Raw genomic sequence first — 9,075 nt, forward strand, 5'->3', positions numbered from 1 at the left:
AGAAGATTTCTGCTATCATGGTTTACAATCCCACAAACTACATTAATGTGACCACTGAACTCCAACGCCTTACAGCAGGCCAGCTGTGGGCGGTTCACCAGAAAGACCAAGTCAAAAGTCCTTCACACAAAGGACGATTATCTTCAAAACTTTGTAAAGCCGAGGGCTATGGGCTATTACAAAGACCTTGAAGTGACAGAAACAGACGTCATGGGTGAATTACTCGTCTCAAGTTCCTTGACTCGTTGGCCCTCAATACAACAAGAGGGACCCTGGGACGAGGAAGTTAATCCCTATATCCATCCATGTTGTCTCCATTACTAGGAGAGAGAACTTCGAACGTATTTACCAAATCAGGTACTGAATCATATGAAGACTGCAATGGCCCCTCCATCTCCTGTAGGTGCCAACGTTTGCGACACACCAGCAGTTACTCTGCTCACTGCGTTTTCTATGTGTTTAGTGTGTGTCAGAGGACTGCAAACTACCAGCCCCAGAAAAATCTGCATGTGCCCGCTATTTGGGCACCACTCACGACCCCCACCATCTGGCTTTCAAGAAGGGTTGCTCTATATTCCACGAGGCTATGAAGTCTTCCCGCCCTCAAAGAAGGAAACCAGGGACTGATCGGTCACCCCTGCCTTCGTGGACCGCCCCAATTTGACCATCTTAAGGGGTAAACCCGACGACCATCATCCCACTGATGCTCAGGCGGCTGCTGCATCTGTGACACAGGAACCACCTTTAGCTCAAACCCTACGACCACGTTCGCTGCTCCAGTTCAGTCTACTTCTGCTCATCTCCGTCCTGTGGCGAATACAAACGCCCATCAAACAGAAAGACTGTCTACAGCTCCTCCCGTCCACCTTTTGAAGTTCCATTCCTACCCCTGCCCACTGCAGGATGAGTAGCCCACCTGGCATATTCCCCTGCGGTTGAGATAGACGCTGCTTTCTGGGATGACACGAGAGTAATGCTCCAGGTAATCTGTGTATTCACGCAGCCCACATAACGGCTGTCATTCGTGAAACACCTCACAAGATTCGTCGGTCGGAGGACGGACTCAGAAGGGTCATTGCCCTTGTTCACACGCTCAGCCAGATTTTGTTATAATGGCGAACCGCCCATCGCATAACCATAAGTCCCCTCAGGATCTAGTTGTCTGTATTTTTAATGCTAATCGCATTAAACATATGGAGACTGAATACCTTCCTCTATGACCACCATGTATACATTTTACTTGTCTGAGAAACCCACCTCAAGCCACAGACGGTTTTCGTCTCCACAATATGGTTTGCTATCCCAGTGACCGACTCCATCGCTGAGGTAGGGGCACGGCAGTGTTCCTACATAAACCTCTCGTCCATAATCATAACGCTCTCCTATCACTAGAACATACAGAGGCTGCAGCAGACGCTGTTTATACCTGTCTTGTTGCTGTTACTCTTGCTGTGGCGAATTTGAGCCCCAACTTACCACTTCTTGAAGCGGACCTCTGTACACTGACATCATTTGAGACACTCATTGTAGCGGCAAATGTCAAAGCCAAGCATGCAGCTTGGCATTCTCGCATTGCTAATTCCAAGGGCAGACTCCTCTTTGGACTGGAAGATGCTCTAGTACTGTCGGTTTACATCATCCACATTCCCACCTATGTATCAGTTCGTTCAGGTTGCCAGTCAGACGATATGGATGTGGCCATACTCAAGAACATTGTGGTACAGTTTTTGTAGGAAACACTCCACCATCTGTTCTCTGGCCATGACCCCATGCTCCAGCACCTTAATGATGTTGCTCTGTCTTTAGATGTCCACTCTACCTTGACCATCACTGACTGGGACAAAATTTCCAGGATCCTCAACAACACAGCCCAGCAAAAGCTTGACCTGACAACACCTGCCAATCTGGTTAGCGCTGTTTATTACCTGACCAGGAAAATCCAGAAGGCAATGAAGGCCTCTCATTCCATTGTCCCATGCGCTTTAACCCCACTGGATGACTTGCCTCCCCTATTGTGTGAACTACAAGTCCAGAAGAACTGCTACCGCAGTTGGTGAAAACAGTTTCATGATCCTTGGGATGAAGAACCTCCAACGTGAATTCAGCCACCACCTCGACAGTTGGAAAACAGAACGACAGGAGGACAAGACATCTGCCTTTCTCCGCCAACATAAATCAGTATGCACTGTTGTGGAAGCCCTATACCACTCCGTAGTGAGGACCAACCTTCACACCCACACAATGTATGTCTTAACTTACGATGCCCTCCCTGTGGTAGAAACTCTGGCCGATACATTTGACGGCCAGAACCAATTGCTCGTCCATGACCTTACACCTGATGAACTCCAGGATGTATTTATATTTTTATTTATTTATTCACACGTCAAGTCCCATAGGACCAAATTGATGAGCAAATCTCCAACGTCATGGGAGGTGTCATTATATGAAATTACAACATAAAAGCAGATAAAAGTAAAATGTTTATAAAGCTGAAAAAAATCAAGCCATTATTTAAGTAAACGGAATCAACACTACAACAAGAATCAGCTTAATTTTTCAAGGAACTCGTCGACAGAATAGAAGGAGTGACCCATGAGGAAACTCTTTGTTTCGATTTGAAGAGAGTGGAATACTGCTAAGATTCTTGAATTCTAGTGGTAGCTTATTGAAAATGGATGGAGCAATATAACGCACACCTTTCTGCACAAGAGTTAAGGAAGTCCTATCCAAACGCAGGTTTGATATTGAAAGGTCTCTGTTGGATTCCTTTCATGTTAATTTCTTAAATCTGTTGTCATTTACGGCATAAATTCCTCTTCTAAATTTACTGTGGCGTTTCTGACTATCTGGGAGGAGACTGAGTAGTGGAACGTGTTACTTTTACACACAAACAAGAACGATCTGTCACACTACTACACTTTAAAACACAGTTTATATATAATTCATGTCACACAGTCTCATACGGAACCTACATCCGCTTTCTTTTATATGCTGTTTATGATAAGATACTGTCATCCCCCTTCCCTTCTGTGTGAGAGGATGAATGAGCAAATGCATTCCTAGTTGCATGCTTGAGGGTAGCAGACAAGCCTGTCTGCTAGACAAAAGTAGGACCAACGTTGGAACAGGTAGCTACGCTTTCTAAAAGCAGAGAGGTTTCTATTCTTATTATGGTCCTGTCCGTCCCATGTCATGTTGGTATAGGAAGCTGCCCCTCTGGCCACTTCCGTTTGTATTTGTGAGCCACCCTCAGGAAGGGACCACGGCAGCCTGTCCGCGGCGAGCGTCTGACGTGGTAAGATCTCCGGTTACGCGCGTGTCTGCTAAGTCCGTAGGATAAGTTCAGCCTAACTGAAAATTTAATCACCTTTATTTCAGGTTTAGCTCTAAAATATCTAAAGTTATCTTAAATTGCAACGCAGTGTATTTCGAGTGTGAAGTTCAGAATATCCTCCAGTAGTTACTTTGTCACTACTTTGTGAGTAAAGTGGAACCACGTGTTGATCAGTAACTCTAACTAAGATCATCAATCTTAAATGCGAATGTGCGTGAGATTATAACGTCTCGTCTTGACAATATTTTTCAATACAGCAACTTTTCTTTATGTTCAACCTACGTGGGGTGTACTTTGTGAGACCAGTACCACGTGCTTATACAATTGTTTGACCCATCAGGTTAATAGTAAGACGTTAGTAACCAGTTCGAGGTTTTTCTTTTGTAAATTGCTTTTCGATCTAATTTATTTTAATTATCAAAATTATTGTGGAGTTACACTCTTTGTGTAAACCAAGTTAACCACGTGAAGCATGTGGTGTAATCATTAAAGTAGCCCTCAGCTATTCTTTTCGGGAAGATTTCACAGAGAGTTAGTATGAATTTAGTATACCAGTGTGTGGTAATTACATGAAGGACAGGATTGCGCTACGAACGTAACTTCTTTGGGTGAAAATTGATTCGGTTGGTTGTGGTTAATTTCCTCTTGCATATGTTTCAACGTTCTTCGTGTGTTATTTTATGAATGCAGTGTTGTATGTAGTCTCCCAATCTTGGCTCCCTATTTGATGTGTTCCGTAAGATTACAAACTCACATTTAGACAGTCCTAAATAAGGCACCAGCTTAGTTATGACTCGAGTTTAATATACTGAAATTTCAATGATCAATGTTAAAATAAATTTCCAAATATAAACTGATTTATTTCTTTTTATTTAAATTCTCTTATATATATATATATATATATATATATATATATATATATATATATATAATCACCGGTTGTTGTATGACTATTAAAAGATTATAATTAATGTTAGTCTGGTTGGGAATTTGGTAAGCTAGACTGGATACCTGGTGCAACAGTTGCTCAGTAATGCAAGGTTAACTTCCCCACATAGCTCACAGCTTTTAAACCGCTTTTATTGTCTATCAGCACCGCTTTCATAGCAAATTAAAGCAACAACGTTACAATATATGCATAGTATTAACTGAGTGACAGCTACTTATTTTGGAAATAAGCTAATATTGTTAACAAGAAAAGACAGTAATGGATGCTGGAACCGCCAGTTTCTGAGCCAAAAATATCCTTTTAGAATTGTAAGAGTTACCCCAAAATATAATACCATACGACATAAGCGAATGAAAATAAGCGAAGTAGACTAATTTTCGTGTTGAACGATCACTCACTTCAGATACCATTCGAATAGTAAAAATGGCTGCATTAAATCTTTGAACAAGATCCTGAGCATGGGCTTTCCATGACAATGTATTATCTATCTGAACACCTAGAAATTTGAACTGATCAGTACATAAATCATATGCTTAATGTGTTAAATTAAAATATCGAGCTTTGTTCAATTGTGTGTAAGAACATGTGAAAACTAAGTTTTACTGTGATATAGCGTTCATTTATGTTCTACAAGCCATGTACTTGTGTCATGAACTGCACTATTTGAAACCGAGCCAATGTTGCACACAACATTCTTTACTACCAAGGTAGTGTCATCAGCAAACAGAAATAGTGTAGTTACCCATCATACTAGAGGGCAAATGATTTATATAAATAAGGAACAGGAGTGGCCCCAACACTGATCCTTGGGGCACCCCCCACTTGACTGTACCCCACTCATACCCCCCATCACAGCCATTCTCAACACTGTGAATAATGAACTTTTGCTGTATGTTGCTAAAATAAGAGATAAACCAATTGCGAGCTACTCCCCGTATTCCATAGTGGTCCAACTTCTGGAGCAATATTTTGTAGTCAACATAGTCAAATGCATTAATTAAATTAAAAAAAAGATGCCTAGTGTTCGAAACCTTTTGTTTAAGTCATCCAATACCTAACAGGAGGAAGAGAACATAGCATTTTCAGTTGTTAAACGACTTCTAAAGCTGAACTGTACATTTGATAGCAAATCGTGTGATACAAAATGATCAATTATTCTTACATACACAGCCTTTTCAATAGCTTTAGAAAACACTGATAGCCTAGGAATAGGTCTAAAACTGTCTACATTATCCCTTTCTCTCTTTTTATAAAGTGGCTTTACTACTGAGTACTTTAATCGTTCAGGAAAGTGACCATTCCTAAAGGAAAAATTACAAATATGGCTAAATAAAGGGCTAACATGTGCAGCACAGTACTTTAATATTCTGCTAGGCCTTCCATCATATCCATGAGAGTCATTAGTCTTCAATGATTTAATTATTGACTCAATCTTTGCCTTGTCTGTGTGACAGAAGAGTATTTCAGACATCAATCTCAGAAAGACATTTGCCAAGAGTGTTATACGATTTGTCATAGAATATAAATTTTTATTTAATTAACCAGTAATGCTCAGAAAGTGATTGAACATATATATGATTTATCAGTAACAGAAATATTTTTAGAGGCACCGAGTCACTGATTGCGTGGCCCCTCCCGCCAAAGGTTACAGTGCCCCCTCGAGCACGGGGTTGTGTGTTGTTCTTAGCATAAGTCCGTTTAAGTAGCTTGTAAGACTAGCGAGTGATGACCTCAGCAGTTTTGTCCCTTAGGAATTCACATGTTTGAACATCTGAACACTTTGAATGTTTTTACTACTAACAGACTTTGGATCATTGATATCGTGCTGCTGACCGGACACTTCATTCGCCACTGACCAAAGGTTTTAACTTTATCCTGTGGATTAGCTATTCTGCTTGAATGGTACACACTCTTTGCCTTCCTAATAACATTTTTAAGAATCTTATTGTACTGTTTGTAATGGGCTACTGTAGCTTGATTGTGACTACTTCTAATGTTTTGATATAATTCCCAGTTTGTTCTATATGATATCCTTATCCCACTAGTCAGCCAACTGGGCTGCCTTTTACTGCTAGGACCCTGTTTAGAAAGTTCTAATGGAAAGCAACTTTCAAAGAGCATGAAAAATGTTTAAGGAAAGCATTATATTTGTCATCTGCGTTATTGGCACTATAAACATCCTCCCACTCTTGATCCTCGACAAGGTTTAAAAAACTCTCTATTTCTGTTTGATTAACTTCCCTACATAGCTTATAATTATGTGTGACATTTGTTTGAGTACAAAACCCTTTTACTGTTAAAATTTGTGCATCATGGTCTGAAAGGCCATTCGCCCTTTTACTAACAGAATGCCCATCTAGTAATGAAGAATGAATAAAATTATTGTCTATGGCTCTGTTATTGTTCTCTTGCACCCTAGTTGGAAAAAAACACAGCCTTCATCAGATTATATGAATTTAGGAGATCTACTAACATCTTTTTTCTTGCACAATCATACACAAAATTAATACTGAAGTTATCACATATAACTAATTTCTGGTACTGCCTATAAAGTGAATCACGAACCCTCTCTACCTTGAGCAGAAATGCTCTGAAGTCAGAATTAGGGAACCTATAAACAACAACAATTAGAAGTTTAGTTTCACTGACTTCAACTGACCCTGCATAACATTCAAATATCTGTTCAGTGCAGTGCCGTGACTCGTCTATGGACTCAAATGGAATACTGTTTTTTACGTGTATGGCCACTCCCCTACCACACAAGGAACTCTTTGAAAAACAACCTGCTTATCTGTATCCAGATAAAGAAAGCCTCTGAATTGTCAAATTACTTAAGTGGTGTTCCGATATACCAATAATTTCAGAGTCAACATCTCTAAGCAGTTCACTAACTTCATCTCTAAAACCTCATATATTTTGATGAAATATGTTAATTCCTTCACTACTTGAATACGATATTCTAGAGGCCGTTACTGCTTTCAGACAAAGACCACCCCTTATTGCCCCCTCACCTTATGTCCCCAGCAGAAGGCTAATTGATTCTGCAGTAGAAGCGTGCACAGTCGACTCCAGTTTTGGATGGCGTCTTAAATGAGCACCTAGTAATGAAGAAAGAATAAATATATTGTCTATGGCTGTGCTACTGTTCTCCTGCACCCTAGTTGGGAAAAACAGTCTGCAGCAGATCATATGAATATAGATCTACCAGCATCTGAACTGCTGGTCTCACAGCTGGCCTTTTCCTCCAGCAGTGCAAGCAGGCCAAACCGATTGCCATCCCCAAGCCCTCAAAGGGTTCTACGACCCCTACTAACAACAGGCCCATTAGCCATCTGAATAGCATGGTAAAGGTCCTAGAACCTTTGATCCTTCACCGCATTTCCCACCCTCTGGTGGTGGCTGGGGCAATCTGTCTGGAACAGTGCGGATTCGCTTCCAACCTGTCTGACGAACTCCAAGATCTTAGGATCAGAGAACATGTAATTAACGGCTTTAACCCCACCATGTCGACGCGAGCGGTTTTCCTATACCTGTAAAACGTGTACGGCAAGATTTGGCTGGACAATCTTGTGCACAAAGTGCTAAAGCAGACGACCGTACCAGACATCTATATCAAGATTCAGGATGGTTTCCTCCATGACAGAACCTTCTTGGTTACTCAGCAGGGAAAACGCTCGAGCTTACGTCACATGTCGATGGGTATCCCTGAAAGCTCTGTGTTGTCTCTCATAATCTCTAGAGGTACACGGACGTGACAGTTACCTGGTGTCGTTTAAACAAGATTTCCCTCAATGCCGCCAAAACTACGGCAGCCTACTTCACCAAACGGTGCCCAATCCTCAGCAATAAAGTCACTATTGCAGGCTTCCAAGTCCCATGGTATCTGCATACCACATACCTAGGGGCTCCGGTAGAGAGAAAATTGCTCTTTCGTTACCATGCAGAATACATCACCCGAAAGGGACAGAAGCTGATACAATCGGTGTACCCACTCTCCAGCTGCAGGGAACTGAACTTAGACACCAAGCTGCGACTGTATCGGACGGTTATCCACCGTTCCCTCACCTATGGCTCCTCCACGTGGGCCATGATTAGTGCCTCCCGACTGCAGACTCCCCATCGGCTGCAGACTAAAGTGCGTTGGTGGAGCCTGCATGCCCCTTCTCTCACATGGGTTATTTCCCTTCAGAGGAAACAAACATGTAACTCTAAAGACGTCCGTTAGAGAGAAGACATGGCGTCTCTCTGACGAAGTCGATGCCCCGTGCGACACGGTCACTCGCTCAAATCACACTGACACCACGGCTCCCCAGCACAGGCACCGCCACCCTGTTCCACTTACCATCCTCAAGGGATCAGATGCGGCCCATGGCTACCGATACCCATGTTAAGGCGGCTAGTAAAGTTTCATTCTTCCTATAGCCACTCGATATGTGACGTCCATAATACAATTACCAATTTGAGTACCTATTTACTTGTGTTCCTTATTGCCTACTGGCCGCCCTATGTGGCCGAGTGGTTCTTGGTGCTTCAGTCCAGAACCGCGCTGCTGCTCCGGTCGCAGGTTCGAATCCTGCCTCGGGCATGGATGTGTGTGATCTCCTTAGGTTAATTAGGTTTAAGTAGTTCTAAGTTATAGAGGCTGATGACCTCAGATGTTAAGTCCCATAGTGCTAGGAGCCATTTTTTTTATCGGCTGCTACCTTGAACTTCCACCGTCAGAGGTTGGTACATGGCTTCAAGTACCACAGCCACATATTCAACGTAGGATAGAAAAATATTACCCTTACAC

The sequence above is a fragment of the Schistocerca nitens genome, chromosome 9, assembly GCF_023898315.1.
Source record: "Schistocerca nitens isolate TAMUIC-IGC-003100 chromosome 9, iqSchNite1.1, whole genome shotgun sequence".
Lineage (NCBI taxonomy): Eukaryota > Metazoa > Arthropoda > Insecta > Orthoptera > Acrididae > Schistocerca > Schistocerca nitens.